Source organism: Hyperolius riggenbachi, chromosome 10 (genome assembly GCF_040937935.1).
Source record: "Hyperolius riggenbachi isolate aHypRig1 chromosome 10, aHypRig1.pri, whole genome shotgun sequence".
Taxonomy (NCBI): domain Eukaryota; kingdom Metazoa; phylum Chordata; class Amphibia; order Anura; family Hyperoliidae; genus Hyperolius; species Hyperolius riggenbachi.
In genome coordinates, this window is record NC_090655.1 from 247,005,752 (window position 1) to 247,030,052 (window position 24,301).

At 44.9% G+C, this 24,301-nt stretch overlaps 1 protein-coding gene across 1 annotated transcript in view; it reads right to left on the reverse strand.

The window, feature by feature from the left end:
* Positions 1-24,301, reverse strand: part of LOC137537044 (zinc finger protein 585A-like) — a 126,516-nt gene that overhangs the window by 6,477 nt on the left and 95,738 nt on the right. The window lies entirely within an intron of this gene.

The following is a 24,301-nucleotide window of genomic DNA, read 5'->3' on the forward strand; positions in this document are numbered from 1 at the left end:
TTTTTTTTAAATTAAAAAAAAACTATTTCATGCAGCCAACTGAAAGTTGGCTGCATGAAAGCCCACTAGAGGGCGTTCCGGAGGCGTTCTTCCGATCACCTCCGGCGCCCAGAATAAACAAGGAAGGCCGCAATGAGCGGCCTTCCTTGTTTTGCTTACATCGTCGCCATAGCGACGAGCGGAGTGACGTCATGGACGTCAGCCGACGTCCTGACGTCAGCCGCCTCCGATCCAGCCCTTAGCGCTGGCCGGAACTTTTTGTTCCGGCTACGCTGGGCTGAGGCGGCTGGGGGGACCCTCTTTCGCCGCTGCTCGCGCAGAGCGGCGGCGATCAGGCAGCACATGCGGCTGGCAAAGTGCCGGCTGCGTGTGCTGCTCTTTATTTGATGAAAATCGGCCCAGCAGGGCCTATGCGGCAGCCTCCGGCGGTGATGGACGAGCTGAGCTCGTCCATACCGCCCGGCTGGTTAAAATGCTTTTTGTGATGTGTTTTTTTCAGGAAGGAATAAAACAAATTGCAGTGATGTGGAGTTCAACCAGAGATGTTGAGACTTCATCACAAATCATCACAAGGTAGATCATAGGTAGTGGAGATAGGATGATACAGGGGCATGTCATTGTGCACATGACATGCCTCTGGGTCCTATTAGGATTTCAATATTCTCCTTAATGATCCTATCTGAAGAGAGAAAATTTATGAGCAATCAATAATTACCTCCTGATTACTTTTGGTTAACAAGTAAAGCACAACTATCACGAAAAATGTTCAATTTTAAAATTCATACATATAAAAAGTAAGTTTCTACCGGAGTAAAAGGCAGTACAAATTTAATTTTTCCAGTGTTACAGTCACTTAGTGAAAATCTGTCAGATCTGTCAGGTTTTGGACTAGTCCATCTCCTCATGGGGGGATTCGATGCTAGAAAAAGATTGAAATTACGATCTGGCAGCATGTTGGGGCAACAATCTTTGGCAGATTTGATCACAGTGATCTAATATGCAGAGGAATGTCTCCTAGTGTATGGGTACCTTAAGTTCTTCTGGAGCCAGAGACTGATAATTCATAGATGAGCACTCCCAGTACAGCTCTGTGGAATATGCCATGTTACTGCTATATTAAACAAAAGTGAGGACTGACATGAAGTTGCAAGTGAACATGTGGACTGCATTAAAGTATACTGTACACTTGGGTGCTTCTAAGTGTAGCAATACTATTAACCATTTAAGCTTTTTGGACAGAGTTGCTACGTCCAAAAGGCTGCTGCATCGGGCCACTGCCCGTTAGCCCAGAGATCAATGAATGGGACCACAATTCCCATCATTTATCTAAGTCCCCGTTACAATGATCGCTGGCTTCTATGAGAAGCCGTGATCGTTCTAAGTCACACATCCTCTCTTCACTTCCTGTAAGCATATAGTAAAAAATACAATTAAAAAAACAAACAAACAAACATAAATAGTTGCCTAAGGGTCTGGACTTTTTTTTTTACTATGCATGTTGAGAAGGTATATTACTATTATTTTATAAATTATAAGCTTGTAAATAGTGATGGACGCAAAACTGAAAAAATGCACCTTTATTTCCAAATAAAATATTGGCGCCATACATTGTCCTTCCTCCCCACGGCCAGCCTATCACAACAATTGGCTTTCATAGGCTTAAGCTTATCACTGCCGTGTCACACAGCTGTCCCCAGTACAGTGCTGCCTCAGATCGCAGCGCTGTACCCAGTAAAAAGACGTCTAACAGTCTTCCGAGTGGCGAACGCCGCTGGGAGACTGAAGGCGGGGCAGAGCTCTGCCTCCCAAGCAGGAGATGTGTGCGCAAGCCTGTGTGCGATCTCCTGCAGTAGCCGGCCACAGGACTTGATGCCAATTGGCGTTAGGTAGTCCTGTGGCTGCCACCGCGGTCACACCCATTGGCGTGACGCGATCTTTAAAGTGGACCCAAACCAAACATTTATTTTGTTAAAAATATTTAGTTGCACCACTCTGACACATACAAAGATAAATAAACACTCCTTCAAGCCTATGAGCATTTCAGTGCATGCTTTTCACCCTTCTCTTCTCATAACTAGGGTTATACAGGTGGCAGCCATTAGCAATTCCTCCTTTGCCGGACACCACCTACTCCACCAGATGGGGGATTCTGTCCAATATGTAAGGAAGGGAGGGGTTCCTCCAATAAATGTAAAATATTTTATATTTGTCATCATGCAGCTGAAAAAAGGATGCTATTTATTTTTATAATTTAGAAAATAGATTTTATTTCTGAAATCTTGTATTTTTCATTTGGGTCCACTTTAAGTAGTTAAAGATATAATGGCCAAAAACTGAGAAATAATACATTTTTTTCATATTTTTTTTCCTTGATATTCCCATTAAAATGCATTTAGAAAAAAATAGTTCTTAGCAAAATGTACCACCCAAACAAAGCCTAATTGGTGGCGGAAAAAACAAGGTATAGATCATTTCATTGTGATAAGTAGTGATAAAGTTATTGGCGAATGAATGGGAGGTGAAAATTGCTCAGATGCATAAGGTGAAAAAACACTGATGGCTGAAGTAACAAACTTCCCACTAAGGGAGGTTCATAAACTTTGAGAACCTCTTGGTTGCAGCTGGCATTCACTTACTTTTGGTGGGCTGCTCCATATTAACCCCCCATCCCCACCCCTCCCCCCACCACCATCTGTATGGAAACCTCCATCTTCTCTGGCTCTGCGACGTAGGTTAAAACTCCTGCGATGATATAGCACATTCCTAATGGCTGCAATGCACACTGGATGATGTAGTTAATTGAGGAGGGTACATCTTCCAGCCATACATCGCATGTCCCCACCATGTACTGGGGATGCGCTATATCGCTTTCAACCTGAGGTTCTATGGCACCAAGCAAGGGAAGATGGAAGCCCCCATAAATGTGCAGGGCTACAGAGCAGCCCCCCCCCTATAGGTAAGTAAATGCTTGCTGTACCCCAAACATACACAGTTTACAATTGTCTCTTATGGTGGCCACTAATGATCCAATCTTTTTCATCCAATCTTACCATTTCTATGTAATATAAGGGAACTGCCTGAATTATCCATTCAGTGCCTTCACTCACTATACACTTATACTACATAGGTTTGGTAAAATTGGATGAAAGAGATTGGATCATTAGTGGCCACCTTATGGAGAAGCTTTGTTTGACAATTTCTCAAAATGTAATGCTCAGGTCCCTTTATTTCCATACAAATCCCTGTATTCATATTTATATAGCTGCAACTTCTGGTGATAGTTGGAGGAAGGTGGATGGGAAAGCAAATGTTATAATATAAACATAGAATTAATAATTACCTTCTTTGCTGCCAGTCCCAACAATGTATTCTCTCTACTTCCTCCCCCTTTTCTCCCAACTTCCTGTCTGTGCGTTCCACGACTTTGTTTCTGCGTTCCACTTCTTGCTATTTGTGCTTGCCAATTGGTATAAGTATCGCCACCTTGAGGAGAATTTAGGAACTGCGCCCAAATAACACAGACTTGCTGTTTATTATTGCATTAAATACACGTCACAGCTCTGTTACTTTTTATTATATATGATAAATAATTATATATAACATATGTATATAATATATATAATTGTATATAAAAAATTATATATAAAATATGAAAAATTGATAAATGAACCGCAAGAAATATCAAACAATAACCAGTTTTAATGTTCAGACCCCTTAGGCTGGGGTTCATACTGGATGTACAATGGCACTTTCACAGCGGTTACCTTCCATTGGGCTCGATTCACAAAAGCCTGCTAAGTGTTAGCACGCTTGTGAAAAGGCCCTTAGCACGCCTAAAGACCCTTAAAGGGAACCTTAACTGAGAGTGACATGGATGTTTCCTGTTAAACAATACCAGTTGCCTGGCAGTCCAGCTGATCTCTGTGGCTGCAATAGTGGCTGAATCACACCCTGAAACAAGCATGCAGCTAATCCAGTCTGACTTCAGTCAGAGCACCTGATCTGCATGCTTGTTCAGGGGCTGTGGCTAAAAGTATTAGAGACACAGGATCAGCAGGCGATTCAGGCAACTGGTATTATTTTAAAAGGAAAAATCCATATCCTTCTCAGTTTAGGTTCCCTTTAAGTCGCGATAAGCTAACTTAGCGCGGGCAAAGTTTAGCGCCGCATGGTGCGTACGGATAGTCGCATCGCAGTGCGACCAACACGGCACATCAGGTGCGCCTATAACGTCACACCGGGTGCGCCTTAAGCGTCCCACAGTGCGAACCATTCAGACGTTATAGGCGCACCTGATGTGCCGTGTTGGTCGAACCTACGATGCAACTTTCCGCGCACACCGCATGGTGCTAAACTTTGCGCGCACTAAATAAAAGATGTGAGCGTGCTAACTAATTAGAACTGTAGTTAGCACGCCCAAAGCGTTTAGGCGTGCTAACTAAGTTAGCATGCTTTTGTGAATCAAGCCCATTGTGTGTCTGGTACGCCCGCGTCACCACCTTTCCAGTTCACCTTCCGCTGTCTATTAGGTAGCATCGCCACTGCTGGCACCACCGCTCAGCTCTACTCAGGGCCGGATTGACCATAAGCCTCTGTAGGCATGTGCCTACAGGCGCCTGATGATAGAAAGGCGGCTCCCTCCCCTCCCTGAGCGCCTCCCTCCCTCCTTCCCTATATGCAAAGTCCTGAAGAGAGTGTAAATGAGAGGTTACTCACCCTGCTCTCTGCATTCCACTGATGAGATCTCCACGTTGGCACCTTTAGCTACTTAATACTGAGGAAACCTCTGTCTACCTAATGCTAAGGGGCACCTGTAGCTACCTATGATGGGCAGGCAAAGTATTGGAGAAGTGACAGCTGGGACAGCCAGCACAGTGCAGTTCGGCGGGGTTTGTAGGTTCATGGAGGCTGAAGTCTAAGGTGCTAGGACATCTGTGACTATAGGCTCCTGTGAGGTAAATCCGGGCCTGGCTCTACTGCAGGGGAGAAGAACCAGTTTACAAATCATAGCACCGGCAGAAGCATCAGGCTCCCAGTGGATTGAAAAAGTCCAATCGTTATTCTCTCTGAGCACCGAGGAGGATTCTTATTGGTCTACCACTGAAACAATGAGAATTCTCCCTGGGAAAGGATGATTCTCATTCATCTGTTGCACTCCAATGAGAGCTTGATGCTTCTGCCGAGGCTATGATCTGTAGCAGTAGTGCCAGCGGCAGTGGTGTAAAAGAATATTACGGTGGAGCCAAGTCTATGGAAGCAGTGGAGTCTTCAATGGGCTGTCCCAGGGCACTGAGGGTGGGATCACTAAAAGAATAAGCACAAGCAACTGTCATGGCAAGCTGCACAGCATAAGTTGTATTTAACCCAAAGTTGATATAAAATTGCTTTTTCCTTCTGACATCTGGCCCTCAGAGTGTTCAGTTATCATGGGAAGACTGACGCATGCTTTTCACAGTGACACATTGGCAACAGAGCACACACCTGAAAGGAGCATCCCGGCAGGGTGTCTATGCCAGTTGAAAGGGGGGAGTGATTATTAATATTTATTGTAATTATAAAGCACCAACCTATTACGCAGCGCTGGACAATTAATACGGATACATACATTGTAAACAAGGGGTGACAGACAGAGAGGTAGCAAACGGTTGTACAACATAGCACACGGTTATACATGCAAACTGGGTATAAAATGCATTTTACAGCAAATGAAGTCCGAGTTAGTCCATGAGAAGGGTGTCATTGCTGGGGTAGCAAGATTAAAGACAAAGTGTGTGTGTGGGGGGGGGGGGAGAGACCCTGCCAAAGGCTTACAATCTAAAGAGTAGGGGAAGGACTCATGAGGTAGGGCTGTGGAAAAGGTGCTTGACTGAGAGAGTTAGAGTAAAGTAGATGGGGGGTGGGAGGCCATGTTAACCACTTAACGACCAGCCGCCGCCGGTATTTCCATGGAAACGGCCGCTCCCCCCCGTTTCCTGTCAGTTCATGGCGGGGGGCTCCGTGAACAGCCTGCGAGCCTCTGATCGCGGCTCGCAGGCTAAATGTAAACACGCGGGGAGGAAATTCCCTGTGTTTACATCGTACGGCGCTGCTGTCACAGCAGCGCCGTAAAGGAGATTGGCGATCCCCGGCCTCTAATTGGCCGGGGATCGCCGCCATCTGATAGGCACCACATCGGCTGTGTTGCTATGTGAGGAATCGAGCGGTGATCACTGAATCCCATCGGTGGAGTACATGAGTGGGCTGGCTAAATGCCAATATGAGTACACATTGCCGCTTACAGCTGGTTTGAGGTTTGGCATGCAAACAATATGTCAGTAATGGTTGCATATAGATACTACATCTAGAGGCGTGCTATTATGCACACGGGGGCAAGGCTGAAGTATCCACATGCTGTCATTCTGGTTCTGGAGGTCACTTTTTGGCAGATACTTGGGCCCGAAGATAATAGAGAAATTTACATGCATGTATGAATCCCAGAAACATAGGAAGTGCACTCCAATCTTGGGGACATGTGTAGATGGTCCGGTCAATTTTTCTGCTTGGTTTTTAAAGGGGGGAGTTTTATTGGTCAATAGGTTGTGTGTACATTGTTCATTATATTTTCCAATAAATTATCTTGATTATTAGCTCTAGTGCTCCCTTGGAGGTGTTTTTAGATTGTATCGGTATTTGAGGTGAGACGAGCACCCTAGATTTAGGGTTTAGGTTGATATCCCGTTTAAATAGTTTTACATGTCAGTAAATTGTCAGCAAATGTCAATTCATAAAGCCTTTCACAAGCAGTAAGCCAGAGGATAATTACCGACACCTCTGGTGAGGTCTTAACAATGCAAAGTGCAGGGAGCCAAAAGTCTGTGCAGGGAGCCGAAGTCTGTGTGAGTCATCTGTGCAGGGAGCTGAAGTCTGTGTGAGTCTTCTGTGCAGGGAGCCAAGTCTGTGTGAGTCACCTGTGCAGGGAGCCGAAGTCTGTGTGAGTCATCTGTGCAGGGAGCCAAAGTCTGTGTGAGTCTTCTGTGCAGGGAGCCGAAAACTCTGCAAGTCTGTGCAGGGAACCATAATTACAGCTTGTAACAAAAGAGAGATATCGCCACACTTCTCAATGGCTGCGGTAATTTACTGAACTTCAAAGGCAGCTGTGGAAATCTTTATGAATTAGCACACTAAGGTCTAAAACGCTGAATGCGGTATTTTCCCTCCCAGATTTTTTTTATCGCACTACTTTTATGAATCGAGGCCTAAGTGTCTTCAACGCAAAATGTACCAAAATTCACCAGGAACTCACCTGAACTCTCCTGCCAAAAGTGGAGATTCTTGATTATATCTTTTCTTCAAGCCTGGTGTGACAGACCCAACTCCAACTATAAACGCCTGCTTAGGTGAACTACAGCAATATATGAGCGACAAACAAGTTCATAAACGCTCTACCCCCGTGATAACACATACCAGTCGGTGCAGGATCTAGAGAGCCAGTCCTTTAGCACAAATCGTAGAGAAAGGATCCGCAAACCAGACTTGGCTCAGTGAAAAAATGTCCGTTCTTTATTAGAAATATCCACATGACAGAAAAATGTGCAATAAAATCACAGGATCGATTGACGCGTGTCGGGCTTACAATCTGCCCTTAATCTGCCCTATGATTAAGGGCAGATTGTAAGCCCGACACGCGTCAGTCGATCCTGTGATTTTATTGCACATTTTTCTGTCATGTGGATATTTCTAATAAAGAACGGACATTTTTTCACTGAGCCAAGTCTGGTTTGCGGATCCTTTCTCTACGAATATATGAGCGACAACTGGCTGTGGCTGAGACTAAATGCAGATAAAACTGAAGTCCTTCTGATCGGAGGGCAGCGCATGACAACAAAACAACTTAAGAACATTGCCAAAATCAAGCACCTCATCCCCCAGAAGATCTTCCAACCTTAGTTCATGCCTTCATTACATCACGCCTGGACTATTGTAATGCTCTCTACACCGGCCTTTCAAAAAAGGACTTGTACTGCCTACAGCTGATACAGAGTACTGCTGCCAGACTGTTAACCAAACAACCCTGTCACTGCCACATAACACCAGTCCTGCACTCCCTTCACTGGCTACCTATAAAATGGAGGGTCCTATTTAAAAATCGGCCTACTGACATTTAAATCACTTCGTAATCTGGGCCCTGGATACATGAAAGAAATATTACAGCTGTGTTGCTATACCTGCAATCTTAGATCCACAGGTTCTAATAATGTAGACATACCCAGAGTCCACCTGAAAACTTTTGGTCCCAGAGCCTTCTGTCATGCCGCTCCTACATTATAGAACTCCTTACCTCAGCAGATCAGGACAGCTCCATCTCTCGATGTATTTAAATCCAGACTGAAAACCCACCTGTTCAGTTTGGCATTTGCAGAAATATAATTTTTGTTGCGTTAATACTTCATCCTACTACTAACTACTGATTCTGAGAGAGCCTAAGCGCTTTGAGCCTATGGAAGTAAAGCGCTATAGAAATGTTATTGTTATGGAATAATACCCTTTTTCCATCTGGCACTTCTGGTAATTTTGCTTGTGACCGCATGATGGGCAAAGACATTTAAATGACAATTGAAGCAAGAGGGATATGGACGCTGCCATATTTATTTCATTTTAAGCAATATCAGTTGCCTGGCTGATCATCTGCCTCTAATATTTTTAGCCATAGACCCTGAACAAGCATGCAGCAGATCAGATGTTTCTGACATTATTGTCAGATCCGACAAGATTATCTGCATGCTTGTTTCTGGTGTGATTCAGAAACTACTGCAGTCAAATACATCAGTGCCAGTCAACTGGTATTGTTTAAAAGGAAATAGATATGGCAGCCTCCATATTCTTCTCACTTACTGTAAGTTGTCCTTTAAAGAGAATCTGAACTGAAAATAAAAAGTCAAAATAACCATACACAGGTCATACTTACCTCCTGTGTAGTCTACTCCTCAATCTCTTTCTCCTCTCCTGCATCCCATTTGTCCACTGTGATCAATGGAATTCTCCGTCCTCCATTTTAAAAATGGCCATTACCCCATTACAGCTTCCTAGTCAGCACACTGTTAAACTGCAATATCACCGCCTTGAGCCATAGGGAAACATAGACATTACCTTGCACATTCAGTTGTAACTGACAGCTGCTAATATATAACTGACAGCAACTGGTATATTTCAATTCTGACAAAATATTGTCAGAACTGGAAGGGATCGATGTAAGAAGAAAATGGCGAAAGTGTCTGACCTTCTTTGCAATAGCGTTATTCCTATGAAGGTATACTTGGAGTCCAAATGCCAAGGTGGTTTGATGAGCTCATTTGAATATCAGCAATTAATAGACTTTCTTAGAAAACGCCTGCATGGTGGTTTGGTCACCAGAGATTCCAGGCATGCTGATGAGGTGATATTCTCTGAGCAGCAGTGACATTACTCTTTGTCATGTAAGAGGAGAGAGAACACATACAAGATGGTATAGGACCCTACAGATTGCATACACGTGTAACCCTTTGAGTTCTCCACTATGCTGGAGCTGTAATGTTGGTATTGGGGATATGACCCATGTGTAGTCCTCCTGCCCCCGACTCTCTGCTTTCCTGCCCACTATCTGTAAAATCATATATGATTGCCTAGCTGTGGAGATTCCTAATTCACCGGTCACATGCATGGATGCTGCAGTCCATCTACAAAGAGTGAGATGAAGGGAAGGTAGTCCTTGGCTCTTGCATTGGCTTGTTGCCTAGATACTAAACTGGTCAGGCTCCGATATCTCTTGGTCTCTTCTATCTGCTTCTCTTTGTTATCAGACCAGCAGACGTATTTATGTTATTATCTCTTGAAGTTCCATCCAGGGACGGACTGTGATTGGTGGTGATAGACATTCCTTATCTAGTTTGCTCTAATTTTTAATAGTGACTCTTACACAGGAGACCAGGGTTCGAATCTCGGCTCTGCCTGTTCAGTAAGCCAGCACTATTCAGCAGGAGACCTTAGGCAAGTCTCCCTAACACTGCTACTGCCTATAGAGCGCGTCCTAGTGGCTGCTGCTCTGGCGCTTTGAGTCCGCCAGGAGAAAATCGCTATATAAGTGTTTGTCTTTGTCTTTTATATTTTGCATAAACTGAATGCAATTATTTCCATCTCATTTACCATCCAAAGTACTAAAGCACACCTGCAGTAAGAGGAATATGGAGCCTGATTTATTTCCTTTGAAACAATAAACCCAATTAGCTGCTTGCTAGTTTCAGGTGTGTGCTTCAGACACTACTCAGACACTACTACAGCCAAAGGGATCAGGGCCATGAAGCAATCAGAGAGTGGCCAGGTGCAGTGGTATCCAATTCTCAATCATCTATCCACCAGCCTCCTGCCACTGGCTATTTTGGGGCTGCCCGTAGCCTAGAATTGTCATGCTACTGTTGTTGGCTGCCTTCCTCTTTCCTCAAGAGTGAACACTTTACATTTAATTAAGTGAGCTGGAACTACTGTAATTTTTCCTGCCTAGACAGGTAGGGTCAACGATTAAGCTGTGCCTGCGTCTTGCTGCCTGGTTATATTTGAGTGGACAATAGCCAGAGGAAGTTCTGGGCATGATCACTTGATTTGGGGAGGAGGAGGCACAAATAAATCCTGATAGGAGAAAGAGACTAAAGGTGGCCATACACTTATAGATTTGCAGCAGATTCGACCATCAGATAGATTTCTGTCAGATACCTGTCAAGTCGAATCTGACAGGAATCTATCTGATGTGTGGCACACACTAGGAATTTGATTGATTGGGGTCCCTTTATGGCACTGCTGCTAGGTACGGGAGAGTTACTCGAGCAGGTGGTTTAAAGAACAACTATTAAAGAAACTGTTTTTCTGTAAACGCCCACATACCTATAGAGCTTTTAGCCAGCAATGCTAGAATGCTAGACTCTCAACACAGTCTATGTGAAAAATAACCTTGTTTACCAACTGCTTTGTAAAAATTTTGTGTCTGCATCGGGATGGGTGGGCAAAGCTGAACTGCAACCTGACTGTAAACTGTTTACACTGCATGGCAGCGAGAGACACACAGACAGGAACACAGAGCTTCAGCTGATGATTATTTACCCAAACTTGAAGCTATATTTCTGCTTTCTATCATTCTGAACAGATTCCAGTCACAGTATTACAGCCAGTGAAGATTGTTTCTGTATGCTGGATGTGCTGGGCACAGTCCTCCATAGTAATGCCCACAGTGAGAACTGTTCTGTTGTATACAGTATATACAAACATTGGAAAATAACACTTGTTTTTTTCCAACTGTTTTTTATTAATGCAATCAAATATTGCTATTTTAGGATTAAAGACTTGCAACAGGTAATCATATCCCAGGCAGGGGGTTGTTACGGACACACAAAAATGAAAAAAAACAAAACACTTCTTGCAAAGACATTTCTCACACTCAGCACATCACGAGTGTGCAGTTTTCTCATGTCCGATAAGGCTTCCTTTATGGCCAAAACATTTCCCACACTCAGCACATGAATACGGCATCTCACCAGTGTGAGATCTCCCATGACTGGCAAGGTGTGATTTACGTCCAAAACATTTCCCACACTCAGCACATGAATCAGGCTTCTCACCAGTGTGAGATCTCTCATGACTGGCAAGGTTTGATTTATGCCCAAAACATTTCCCACACTCAGCACATGAATATGGCTTCTCCCCGGTGTGAGATCTTCTATGTATGACAAGATCTTGGTTTTTCCTAAAACAATTCCCACATTCAGCACATGCATAAGGCTTCTCACCAGTCTGACATCTCTCGAGTTGAAGAAGCAGTGTTTTAAACTTTAAACATTTCCCACACTCAGCACATGAATAGGTATTCACACTAGTGTGAGATTTCTCATTTGTGATAGGATGTGATTTCCATACAAAACATTTCCCACAATCAGCACACGAATAGGGCTTCTTATCAGTGTGAGATCTCTCATGTGAGACAAGATGTGACTTCTGAATAAAACATTTCCCACAAGTGGAACAGGAATGAGACCCTCCAGCAGGGGGAGAGCTCTGATGGGTGTGAGACTCCAGAGGATTAGACAGACGAGGGTAGTCTGGGGCAATATTTGGGGTAACCAGGATAACTGCAGGGGACTCTTGCCCAATTTCATCATCATCCTTGGTTGTACAGTCTGTGGATACCGAGAGACGGGTCTCTGAGAGGTTCCTGATGCCGGGACTCCGCGCTGCAAATAGAGAAACATCATCACTTCCTGTTAGAGAATTCTGGGGGGAGGAACAATTATCATTAGGGATGGTCAGTGAGCTGCTGATAGTTCCAAGTTTGGTGCAACATTTATGCAGATTGGAAATGTCTGTGTGTGTGTGGAGTGTGTCTGTGCGTGTGTGGAGTGTGTGTGTGTATATAGTGTGTGTATAGTGTGTGTGTGTATATAGTGTGTGTGTATAGTGTGTCTGTCTGTCTGTCAGTGCCCCAGCCTCTGTGCCCCATTGTGTATGTATGTATGTGTGTATGTGTGTGCGCGCTTCATCCTCTATTCCTTATTGTGTGTGTCTGTGCCCCATTGTGTGTGTCTGTGTCCCATTGTGTGTGTCTGTGTCCCATTGTGTGTGTCTTTGCCTGAGCCCCAACCTCCATGTCCCATTACAGTCTAGGCTGTTACTATGTGCCTGTACTGATAGCTGCAGTGTGTGCTGATCTCTGCTACCTCCAGTATGTACAGTATAAGCTGTTACTCTGTGCCTGTACTGATACTAAACTAGCTGCAGTGTGTGCTGATCTCTGTTACCTCCAGTATGTACAGTATAAGGGGTTACTCTGTGCATGTACTGATAGTACACTAGCTGCAGTGTGTGCTGATCTCTGCTACCTCCAGTATGTACAGTATAAGCTGTTACTCTGTGCCTGTAGTGATACTAAACTAGCTGCAGTGTGTGCTGATCTCTGTTACCTCCAGTATGTACAGTATAAGGGGTTACTCTGTGCATGTACTGATAGTATACTAGCTGCAGTGTGTGCTGATCTCTGCTACCTCCGGTATATACAGTATAAGCTGTTACTCTGTGCCTGTACTGATACTAAACTAGCTGCAGTGTGTGCTGATCTCTGTTACCTCCAGTATGTACAGTATAAGGGGTTACTCTGTGCATGTACTGATAGTATACTAGCTGCAGTGTGTGCTGATCTCTGCTACCTCCAGTATGTACAGTATAAGCTGTTACTCTGTGCCTGTACTGATACTAAACTAGCTGCAGTGTGTGCTGATCTCTGTTACCTCCAGTATGTACAGTATAAGCCGTTACTCTGTACCTGTACTGATAGTAAATTAGCTGCAGTGTGTGCTGATCTCTGCTGCCTCCAGTATGTACAGTATAAGCAGTTACTCTGCACCTGTACTGATAGTAAACTAGCTGCAGTGTGTGCTGATCTCTGCTGCCTCCAGTATGTACAGTATAAGCCATTACTTTGTGCCTGTACTGATAGTAAATTAGCTGCTGTGTGTGCTGATCTCTGCTGCCTCCAGTATGTACAGTATAAGCCGTTACTCTGTACCTGTACTGATAGTAAACTAGCTGCAGTGTGTGCTGATCTCTGCTGCCTCCAGTATGTACAGTATAAGCTGTTACTGTGTCCCTGTATTGATAGTAAACTAGCTGCAGAGTCTACTGATCTCTGCCAGCTCCAGTATGTACAGTATAAGCTGTTACTCTGTGCCTGTACTGATAGTAAACTAGATGCAGTGTGTGCTGATCTTTGCTACCTCCAGTATGTACTGTATAAGCTGTTACTCTGTGTCTGTACTGATAGTAAACTAGCTGCAGTATGTGCTGATCTTTTCTACCTCCAGTATGTACTGTATAAGCTGTTACTCTGTGCCTGTACTGATAGTAAACTAGCTGCAGTGTGTGCTTATCCCTGCTACTTTCAGTATGTACAGTATTAGCTGTAAAGCCTGGTACACACATACAATTTTGATTAGCCAATTTTAGCTCTGTTCAAATTCACTGTCTGTTTGCCCACTTACTGCATGGGGGTGGTAAAATTGGTCACTGGTCAGTGATTGACCATTTAAAATTGTATGTGCGTATACATCTTTGATCTATGCCTATACTGGTTGTCAATTATTTAAATAAAGGACATGGGGCTCCATCCAATATTTTGAGGGGCAGGCCCGTTATCTGTAGCTTACACTGCTGCTAAGTAGAGTTGGGCCGAACCTCCGATTTTAGGTTCGCGAACCGGGTTCGCGAACTTCCGCGGAAGGTTCGGTTCGCGGTAAAGTTCGCGAACCGCAATAGACTTCAATGGGGATGCGAACTTTGAGAAAAAAAAATAATTATGCTGGCCACAAAAGTGATGGAAAAGATGTTTCAAGGGGTCTAACACCTGGAGGGGGGCATGGCGGAGTGGGATACACGCCAAAAGTCCCCAGGAAAAATCTGGATTTGACGCAAAGCAGCGTTTTAAGGGCAGAAATCACATTGAATGCTAAATGACAGGCCTAAAGTGCTTTAAAACATCTTGCATGTGTATACATCAATCAGGTAGTGTAATTAAGGTACTGCTTCACACTGACACACCAAACTGTTCACTGAACAGAACAGGTATGCAGTGGCGGGTTCACTGAACAGAACAGGTATACAGTGGCGGGTTCACTGAACAGAACAGGTATACAGTGGCGGGTTCACTGAACAGAACAGGTATGCAGTGGCGGGTTCACTGAACAGGTATACAGTGGCGGGTTCACTGAACAAAACAGGTATACAGTGGCGGGTTCACAGAACAGGTATGCAGTGGCAGGTTCACTGAACACAACAGGTATGCAGTGGCGGGTTCACTAAACAGGTATGCAGTGGCGGGTCCACTGAACAGAACAGGTATGCAGTGGTGGGTTCACAGAACAGGTATGCAGTGGTGGGTTCACAGAACAGGTATGCAGTGGCAGGGTCACTGAACAGGTATGCAGTGGTGGGTGGGTTCACAGAACAGGTATGCAGTGGCAGGATCACTGAACAGGTATGCAGTGGTGGGTGGGTTCACAGAACAGGTATGCAGTGGCAGGATCACTGAACAGGTATGCAGTGGTGGGTGGGTTCACAGAACAGGTATGCAGTGGTGGGTGGGTTCACAGAACAGGTATGCAGTGGCAGGATCACTGAACAGGTATGCAGTGGTGGGTGGGTTCACAGAACAGGTATGCAGTGGCAGGATCACTGAACAGGTATGCAGTGGTGGGTGGGTTCACAGAACAGGTATGCAGTGGCAGGATCACTGAACAGGTATGCAGTGGTGGGTGGGTTCACAGAACAGGTATGCAGTGGTGGGTGGGTTCACAGAACAGGTATGCAGTGGCAGGATCACTGAACAGGTATGCAGTGGTGGGTGGGTTCACAGAACAGGTATGCAGTGGCAGGGTCACTGAACAGGTATGCAGTGGTGGGTGGGTTCACAGAACAGGTATGCAGTGGCAGGATCACTGAACAGGTATGCAGTGGTGGGTGGGTTCACAGAACAGGTATGCAGTGGTGGGTGGGTTCACAGAACAGGTATGCAGTGGTGGGTGGGTTCACAGAACAGGTATGCAGTGGCAGGATCACTGAACAGGTATGCAGTGGTGGGTGGGTTCACAGAACAGGTATGCAGTGGTGGGTGGGTTCACAGAACAGGTATGCAGTGGCAGGATCACTGAACAGGTATGCAGTGGTGGGTGGGTTCACAGAACAGGTATGCAGTGGCAGGATCACTGAACAGGTATGCAGTGGGCTCACTGAACAGAACAGGTATGCAGCCAGGAACAAGCTAAGCCTAACTAATCTTTCCCTATGAGAGACAGACAGCAGCTCGCCCTACTCTCTCTAATGCAGGCACACGAGTGGCCGTAATGGCCGCCGCTGCCTGCCTTATATAAGGGGGGGGTGGGGCTCCAGGGGCTAGTGTAGCCTAATTGGCTACACTGGGCCTGCTGACTGTGATGTAGAGGGTCAAAGTTGACCCTCATAGTGCATTGTGGGGCAAACCGAACTTCCGGAAACGTTCGCCTGCGGGAGGCGAACGCGAACCACCGAAGTTCGCCGGGAACCGTTCGCCGGCGAACCGTTCGGCCCATCTCTACTGCTAAGTTCATGTAAATTTGACCCCACACATGACCACGCCCACTCACTGTATGACCACGCCCATTTTTTTGCCGCGGCGCATACCCCCCTCACCTTGTGCCCACAGGTGCCTCTGATCTCCAAGGACCCTAGGAACGCCCCTGCTACAGCATATGTATATATTTCTTGTTTTCATGTTATCTCAAAAAAAAGTAGCGGCTGGCAGACTTCTCTAGTGAGCAATGGCAGACTTCTCTAGTAAGCAATTTTTCATGCTTGATCTCGCAGTGAATTGGGCCTTTTTTTCTTCGTCGCAATAATGGTGTACCTTCATGATAACTTTTTTTTTTAAATTCCGCTGAGTTTAGTGGCTAATTGCAAAGCCACCACACATGCTAGAATCGCCATATTTGCAAAGTTATTGAGATGAGTGGCAAGAAAGATAAAAAAAAAACCTCTTAAAAAGACTTTGTACTTTTTTAGAATATTGATTTTAAGTCATAATAGCACACTTTATCTACCTACCAGTAGTGAAAATGTACATTCATGAAAAGAAAGAGCAGTGAATCTCCTGCTGGGGTTTCCTGGTGGTCGGTACGCAGTGTGTAATGACCACCTGGATTCCCAGTGGAAGTGGCAATGCTCTCGCCAGGGACTGTGGTATAGCTGCAATACTGCTCTGTAAGGATCTCTGACAAATGTACCTATTGTTTGCATTGATAAAATAAAAAATGATGTAGGGTCCCCCTTCCAAAGCCTCTTTAACCCCTTCCCACCCATGCAGGCTGGTATAGCCAGAATATGGAGCCTGGACCGTATGGGGCTCCGCAGCCTGCACTATATCAGTATGCATGGTGCATGATATGGGGGGCTCTGGAAGAGAGGGGCAGCAAGTCTGGTGAGTCTAAAATGTAGGGGGGCTTTGATATTTAAGGATAACCAAGGTGACATGTGACATGATGAGATAGGCAGGTGTATGTACAGTGGCAAGCACACACATAATTATGCTGTGTTCCTTTTCTTCTTTCTTTGCCTGAAAGAGTTATAAATCAGGTATGCAAGTGACAGTTTCTGTCCAGGTTGGGACCTGGTCAGACTATAGCATAACCCTCACTGACTAGTAATTACAGCCATAAAACACTTTTCTGTCAGTAAATGGCTTCTTAAGAGCAGGAAAGAGATAAATAGGGTCAATAATTCATAGATTTTAACTTTGGCATACTTCAATGAAGGTGTCATTAAGCAGAGACAATGAAACAGTAAAAACTTAAAAGCTAGATTTAAATATAAAATAAACGCGTGGGATATCTAAATAAAAAAGTCATTTTTAGGAGAAGGAGGATAGATACAATTGTTATTTTCACCTCGGATGTCCTTTAACCACTAAATTTGGTGCTATTCTTTAGTAAAGTACATTTCTGACCTGAAAATTGCTGGGGAATTTGCAGAAATGTGTGAAGGTGAATATCAATGTAAATGTGGCCATTATAGTAAAACTCATGCGGAGTGAGGAAGGCCCAATTCACCATGAGATCAAGCATAAGAAATCTACCCGCTCCTCCCCAGCAGAGGAAGCTTGGATGGGCTTTCCTGGAAATATCTTCAATGCTCACTGCCCAGTACAGACAGTCCACTACTTACAAACAGGTTCAATTCCGGCAGATTGTTTTTAAGTTGAGTCCTGTGTTAAACATGGCGAAATGTGGGTGATTTACTTTCTGACAAATCTGGATTTGAAAATACAATATAAACATTTTTTTTCTTTTGTTGATTGATTCCAATGTGCTTTAAAGAGACTCTGTAACAAATGTTTCAGCCTTAGTTCTTCTATCCTATAAGTTCCTATGCCTGTTCTAATGTGCTCTGGCTTACTGCAGCCTTTCCTAATTGCACTGTCTCTGTAATAAATCTTATCTCCTTTCCTCTGTCGTGTCTGTCGGGCTAAGGCTTGAATGTGTGGAATGTGAAGGGCTGCTTGTGATTGGATAGAAGCGATACACACCCTCTGCAGGCCCCCTGCACACTCTGTATGACTCAGACACTCTATTTATGTGAGCCTATCACAAGCTGGTTAGTTTGTTTGTAAACACTGCCTAAAACTGTTAATTACAAGCCAGGATTGCAGCAGAGAGTGGCAGAAACAGCACAGAGGGGCCCAGGAGAACATAAGGAATAGAATGGTATGCTTTTTAGTGTAAGAATATTAGAGTACAGATTCTCTTTAAAGTGTTTTAAAGTAAACCTGAGCTGAAAAATAAAACATACGTCATACTTGCCTCCCGCTTTGTCTGCTTATCAATCTCTTCCTCCTCTCTCATGTGCTGTTTGTCCACTGTGATCAATGGAATTCTCTGTCCTTCATTTTAAAAAATGGCAATGACTCTGTAACAGCTTCCAGGACAGCACTCTGTTAACCAATAATATCGCTTGAGCCATAGGGAATCATGGACATTACCTTGCACATCAGTTGTCCTTTCAGTTACAACTGACAACAACTGATATAGGTAAAAAAGGGCCCCAAGGCTTCCAGCCTCCTGAGAGAAAAGTCTGACTAGATATTGTCAGAACTGGGAGAAATTATTCAGTTTAAGTTTATTTTAAACTACTTATAACAGTTTATACAATGTGGTAAAGGACAATTGAAGTGAGAGGGATAAAGAGGCTGCCATATTTATTTCCTTTTAAGCAATACCAGTTGCCTGGCTGATACTCTGCCGCTAATACTTTTAGCCATATACCCCAAACAGGCACGCAGCAGATCAGGTGTTTCTGACATTTTTATCAAATCTGACAAGATTAGCTGCATGCTTGTTTCTGGTGTAATTCAGACACTACTGCAGCCAAGTAGACCAGTAGGGCTGCCAGGCAACTGGCATTGTTTAAAAGGAAATAAATATTGTAGCCTCCATATTCTTCTCACTTCAGGTTCCCTTTAATAACATAAAAATGTAATAAACAACAGTATTGTATATTATGTACATGAAGAAAACTTTGTTTGTATCTCTAAAACATTGTAACTCAAGTCCTTTGTAAGCGGGGCACTGTCTGTATAGATTTACACTCTACACTTTGGTCTCTGCTCAGGTCAGAGTGAATGGCCTGCTTACTGTTGATATTCAAATAAGAGATGAAACCGGTCTGGGCTGCCCCTTGTCACCTCTGCTGTATATTTTAGCAATGGAACACCTGGCTGTGGCCATTTGTGATAACCTGGATATTCAGAGTATTACAACTGGTGAATGCCAATCTATAGCCAATAATCTGGCTCATGGAGACCTATTAGGGGGCACTAGTGCACAGCTCTCACACTACCCAGTGCAGAGCCACACAACCCAGAGCACCGTCTGCCACATTGATCAGGACATTGGGCTTTGTATATAGAGATGAATGAGCGGTGGTGAGGAGAGACTCGAGGTTACTGCTTGAGACTCCGGATATGGTGAGATGAGCTGAGGAAAGGGGGATTGTGGTTCAGCATACACTCAGGTGTTTGACATTGAAGATACAACTGAACCTGTGCAACTAGCCTGCATAGCTAGCTGAGTTCATATTACAATCTGTTCACAATCACAGCACCTCCATGCACTGAAGTCCGCCTTTACATCCACAATTGATCAGAATGGACTGTATGGCCACGCAGTACAATAACTGATCAGTGTGGTGGTTGTGTGATTGTGTGACTGCATGGCAGAGTGCTCTCCATGACAGTGCCCAGGACAGCCTGCTAGTGCCCAGGGTTATGTGATGTTAGGGGGGTGGGATCCACTGGACACAGACATATTGTGGCTTTTATACAGACTGTTGCAGTAATAACGATTTGTAGTTGACACAGGACCTTCAGTGCATCCACTTATTATATGTTCCTATTCTGGTTGGTTGGTGTAGCCGCACCTGCAAGGTCCTATCCACAATGAGTGGTGCCCCCTATCTTTATACAATATGGGCTTGATTCACAAAAGGGTGCTAAGTGTTAGCACGGCAGTGAAAAGCCACTTTGCATGTGCTAACATGCTTTGCACGTGCTAACTAGGGTGCTAAGTAGTTAGCACATGCAAACTAGTTAGCACCCTAGTTAGCACGTGCAAACTACTTAGCACCCTAGTTATCACGGTGCTAAGTAGTAGTTTGCATGTGCTAACTACGGTACTAAGTTTGCATGTGCTAACTACTTAGCACCCTAGTAAGCACATCCAAAGCTTTTAGGCTTCGGTAAATCAGGCCCTGTCACGGATGGTTGCGGGGCCGCAGACGCGTCCTGGAACCGCCCGTGAAGAAAAAGCGTTCGCACTTGATTCTCTGCATCGATTGCGCTTCAGATCAATAGAATCTGGATTGATTGTGTAGGAGCATCTGCAGTCTTTTCTCAGCAGAGAGATAGCATCAGGATGAACAGGGATGTAGCAAACTACTGCAAAGCATGTGCCGTCTGTCAGGAGCTGGGAAGGTCCAGGGATTCCCGCGGGGTTCCCTTAGGTCTACAGCCACTTAGCAGGGAAACCCTGCGTGGGCTGGCTGTTGACTTAACCAACCTACTGCCTGTTGACAGCAGTCCTGGCAGACGCCCCATCCAAACGCAGTGGCGCAAACGCCGTGTCCGGAACAGTCCATGTCGGGTCAAGCCTGAGGGTAGCGGACCGCGACCTGTCCAGGGGAACCGAGCCTCAGGCTCCAATGGGTTTTCCCGACGTACCGGCAACCCGAGACCCATCAGCCAGGTTAGCGGCGCTGCCACACATCTTGCGGGTGTGTGTCTAAGCCACCGACAAGAAGGGGGGCTGTCACGGACGGTTGCGGGGCCGCAGACGCGTCCTGGAACCGCCCGTGAAGAAAAAGCGATCACACTCGATTCTCTGCATCGATTGCGCTTCAGATCAATAGAATCTGGATTGATTGTGTAGGCGCATCTGCAGTCTTTTCTCAGCAGAGAGCTAGCATCAGCTTAACTGCAGGATTTAGGATTTTGAGCATGTTTAAGCAATACCGTTCAGGTGAGAAATGTGAAAGTTATATCATTCTGCTGGCCCGGATCTTGTGAGTGTTTTGATATTAAATTGGGGCCACTGGCATAACCAGAACTCGGGGGATTCCACCGTTTTTTTAACCGGGCATGCAAACATGCCCAAGTTTGGTATCATATGAACTGGCCTAGTCTGAGAAATATGAATATGTGATGGTCATGTGTGTGCGGAAAGCGTAAGCCGAGATATGGCAAATGTCATATTTGGTGGGCATAGAGCACCCCTCCAGGGAGCTCACCACCCCTGTCCAACCCCTGGGCTGTACTTGAGGCTCCACCCAAAGGTGGGCATTGTTCAAAAGTGTTTGCAAGGGACCACTCCCTCAGTCCTCCACATTCCATCTATATGAGAGCTGTCTGGTGCTAGCCAGAGGACACATGGCTAGCGGCCATCTTGATCGGCCATCTTGTCTGAACTGAAACAAAGGACATTTTCCATTTTGCTTGGATTTTAAATTGAGCTTAAACAAAGGACTTTACCAAGGAACATTGATTCTTCCCACTAAAGGACATCTTTCCAGAAACTAAGTATTTTTTCTCCCTTTGTTTATTTTCCTACTGTGTTATCTCATGTCTCAATAATTGTTGATTTTAATAATTGTCTGTATATATTAATTATTTATATTGCCGTGAATAAAATACTTTATCAAAGTCGTTCACTGTTCGCTACCCTGCTTTTTTAGCCATACACAGAAACTGATCCCAGGTCTCTGGAGAGACGCTACTACTATTGTTGATATCTAGACAGAATAGAGTGTGTTTACCGTTTTTATTCGCAGGATCAGTCAGTCATTCAGTCGGGTCCACTGGCCCATACCAGTGGTGGTGGCAGTTATACCCTGAAATCGTGTGTAAGTTGTAATTACTGTACCGCACAGGCTCCCTTCTGGTTTGTCTGCGGCCAATTCCCAACGGTTCCTACGCACTGACTGCGACCAGAGTTCGCACGATCCGTGCGCTGGCACCGTTTGGAAGGCAATTTGCGGTCTGACCACTAGGGCTCCTGTGACAGGCCCTATATAAGCACCAATATTCTGGCTATTTTTGCGGGTGACTTGTTATTATATGTGACCAATCCAGGAATCTCCTTACCAAATATTCTATACACTTGTCAGGCTCGTCTGGTCAATAACTACAGTGCAGACTGTATGCCCATATGACTGACCCAGAGCCCAGCCCGTAACACCTGCACAATCTCCTACTTAGCACAATACTAACAATACCCTGCAGGCAGATGTAGCATACAGTGTGACAGATATTCAATCACCAGGCAGGTCCTGAATACTTGGCAATGCAATGTGGGCACAACAGAGTTATATATGATATATATAAGACAGTCACTTGTGGCCTAGTTGATGCAGAGATGCAGAGAGCCAGGAGCTCCAGGGAGCAGCGATTGGACCAGAGAAGCAGTGTCCAGAGTTATAGTAGTCAAAGGCAGGCCAGAGTCAGTCCAGGCAGAGTTCATGCAATCCGAGTCCAAAGCAGAGGAAAATCCAGGCAGCAGAGAAGCTTAGTCAAGTTCAAGGCAAGGTTGACAGGAGGTAATCCAGCAGGTAAGCGTGGTCAATCAAGCAGCAACAGGAATCAATCAGACATTGCAGATATTGAGCGCATACCCAGCAACAAGCCAAAGCTAATGCTATCACGGGTGATGACTGGGGGTGCTCACAAAGTTTAAATACTAGAACTAACTAATCAACACAAAGCAGAATTGAACATAAACCAATCAGTATTCAGAGTGTCTGCTAGTCACACGTGGCTACTGTTTACATCGGCAGAGCGCGTACTGAGAGTGCGTCCTTTGCCTATCTAATGGAGACTGAGCCATCACCTGCGTTTCAGTGACGTCATCGGCTTGCCGAGACCCAGAAGTCAGAACTACAGCTCGGGTCTTGGCATTCCGCCGCTGACCGTCACCGGCAGACCTTACGACACTATTAAGCAGTTTGGAGATTTGAGTAATTTTAAGATTAACTCATCTAAATGTGAAGCATTAAATCTGACTGTTCCCCCTAGAACCTGACCTGTTTTCTGTATGGCTTTCCCCAACTTAGAAAGAGGACAATTACTTATATGGGACTTAAAGTGACCAAGACTCCGGACCTTTTGCTCCAGAAACAATTTTGGTGCTCCTCTGCTCTCCAGAACTGAAGAGGATCTATCCCCATGGGATGCTCTGCTCCATTCTCGGACTGACTAATAAACTTCATCAAAATCAATGTGATGCCCCGCCTCCTATATTCTGTGCAAACCTTCCCTATACATATCCCGTCGTCCTTTTGTAAGTAAATTAAGACTGTGTGGATTAGGTATATTTGGAGAGGATGTAAGCCTTGATTGGCCACCAGCCTGCTATACAAGGCAAAGGAAGAAGGTGGTTTGGCTACCGGAATGGCTACTCATCTTACCAGGTTGAGAGACTGGGCTCTGATGGTTTAAGCAGTGGGTGCTATTGGAGGATGACATGGCTGATGGTTTAGTGACAGCTTGGCTTTTGAGATGGGCTATAGTGGTATATATGGGTTACTCTTAGTCTTTCGGACAGCCTTGTCACACAACACAGAATTTCTACTCTCCTAGGCCCTTTAACACCATTATGCAGTAATTCCCTTTTCCCGCCTGGCACTTTTGTTAATTGTGCTTTCCATTCCACAATGGGCAAAAATCAGCAATTAATAGACTTTCTTAGAAAACACCTGCGTGATGGTTTGGTCACAGAGACTCCAGGCATCCTGAGCAGGTAATATTCTCTGAGCAGCAGTGACATTCCTCTTTGTCAGGTAGAGGGAAAGAGAACGCATATAAAATATTGTCCCGATGGTAAAGAACCCTGGAGATTACACATGAATTTAACCCTTTCCGTTCTCTGCTATGCTGGGGCTGTAATGCTGATACAGGAGATATGACTCATTTGTGGTCCTCCTGCCCATCTCTCTGCTTTGTGGCATACTATTTGTAAAATAAGATACGATTGCCTAGCAGTGGAAATCCCTAATTCTTCACTCACATGTCTGGATGCTGCGGTCCATCTACAAAGAGTGGAGTAAAGGGAAGGTAGTCCTTGGCTCTTGAATTGGGTTGTTGCCTAGATACTAAACTGGTCAGGCTCCGATATATCTTGGTTTCTCCTATCTGCTTCTCTTTGGCATTAGACCAGCAGAAGGAGTATTTATATTCTGCATG